The following is a 2,227-nucleotide window of genomic DNA, read 5'->3' on the forward strand; positions in this document are numbered from 1 at the left end:
TCGCTATGAGTTGGGGCCGACTCAACGGCACACAACAATATAGCCCTAAAAAATGGGTCTAGATAAACCCAGACTTCATTTAAGATCGCCTGCAAATAATGTTTACAAAGACCATTTAAGAGCAAGGAAAAAGTGTTTAGGATATACTGAGTAAATGTGATATCACAGACTATTTTATTCTTAAAGTACATTTTCCATTATACAAAAATAAACATGTAGAGAGGGTTAGAAGAAAATGCACTCCAAAGTTTTCAGATAACTGCCTTTTTTCTTTTTCCCTGTGTGTGATAGTATATAACAAAACATTTGCTATTTCAACCAATTTTACATGTACAATTCAGTGATACTGTGTTCACTATGTTGTGCAGTCATCACCACTCTTTCTTTCCAAAATTTTTCATCACCCTTAAGAGAAATCAGTACCCTTAAAGAATTGCACTCAATGTCATGAAACATAATGCATATACACTGCCAGATGGAAAATGAATTTGCTGTATGAACTTTCACCCAAATCACAATAAAACTTAAAAAAAAAAGGAGAGAGAGAAAGCAAACTCTCCCCATTCCTCCCTCTCACCCCTGGTGACCACTTATAAACTTTAGTCGCTATATACTTCCCTTGTAATTTTGTCATACTAAATTTTCTTTAATGAGGATATACTTTGGCTTAAATTTTGACCAGTCCCTGGGTGGTACAAAGAGTTAAATGATTGACTACCAGCTGAAAGGATGATGGTTTGAACCCACCCAGTGGTGCATTGGAATAAATGATGGTCAGTTCCACGGTCAGATCCTGGCCTTGTTTTGACTGATGATATTGAGCTTTTCCATTGCCTTTTCCCACAGATGTAATTGATTTGATTCTTGTGTATTCCATCTAGTGAGGTCCATGGGTATAGTCACTGTTTATGTTGTTGAAAAAAGATATTTGCAATGAGCCTATATGACTATGAGACCAGAAGAACTGGATGGCTACCAGCTACCAATGTCAACCACTTGGAAGGGGATCTATGTAGGAGATCCTGGATAGAGAAGGAGAACAATATGGACAAAACTCAAAATCATTTGGAGAAATAAAAAAAGGTGTGTGTGTGTGGGGGGCAGGTTTGCTGGTCTGATAGAGCCTGGTGGAACCACTGAGACTATGGCCCCTAGCTGCCCATCAGGTCTGGAATTGGGCCCACACCTGTGGCTTCCAGCCAAGCAGAAGACAGGCATATGAGTTGAACATTTACCTGGGGTGGATACACTCCTTGGAGAGAACAATCATGGGAGAAAGAAGGGCTGCTTATACACTGGGAGACAGCTTAGGGGGCATGAGGGCATGGAGGGATGGACACAGGGAAGAGGTTAACTATCAGGAGGAAGTGGGAGGGGAGCTGTTGAAATGTGGTGAATTGTGCTCAATGTCATGAGACAAAGTACATGTGAACTGCTGTATGGAAAGGGACTTTGCTCTGTAAATCTTCACCCAAATTACAATATAAATAAATAAAAGAAAAAAAAAATATTTGCAATGAATAAGTCGTTGGTCTTGCAAAATTCTATACTGTGGTCTTCAGTGTCATTTTTATCACCAAGGCCATTATTTTCCAACTACCGATGCTTCTTTGTTTCTACCTTTTGCATTCCAATCACCAGTAATTACCAATACATCCTGATTGTATGCTTGATCAACTTCAGAGTGCAGAAGCTGGTAAAAATGTTCAACTTCTTCATCTTTTGCTTTAGTGGTTGGTGCATAAATTTGAATAAAGTAGTATTTACAGGTCTTTCTTGTAGGCATATGGATATCATTCTATCACTGACCGCCTTGTACTTTAGATCTTGAGGTGTTCTTTTTGATTATGAATGTGATGTCATTCCTCTTCAATTTGTCATTCCCAGCACAGTAGACTATATAATTGTCTAATTCAAAATAGCCAGTACTTGTCAATCTCAGCTAATTCCTAGGATATCAATCTTTATGTGTTCCATTTCATTTTTGATGACTTCCAATTTTCCTAGATTCATGCTTCATACATTCTACGTTCCAATGATTGAGTTTGCAGCTGTCTCTTTCCATTTTGAGTCATTCTCCATCAGCAAATGATGATCTCAAAAGCTTTTACTCCATCCATGTCATTAAGATAAACTCTAGTTTGTATTTTGAGGGCCTTCCAACCAGACGGGCTCATCTTCTGGCACTACATCAGACAGTGTTTCACTGCTATTCATAAAGTTTTCC

This window comes from Orycteropus afer, unplaced genomic scaffold (assembly GCF_000298275.1).
Source record: "Orycteropus afer afer isolate SDZICR_OR568_19922 unplaced genomic scaffold, OryAfe1.0 scaffold00144, whole genome shotgun sequence".
NCBI lineage: Eukaryota > Metazoa > Chordata > Mammalia > Tubulidentata > Orycteropodidae > Orycteropus > Orycteropus afer.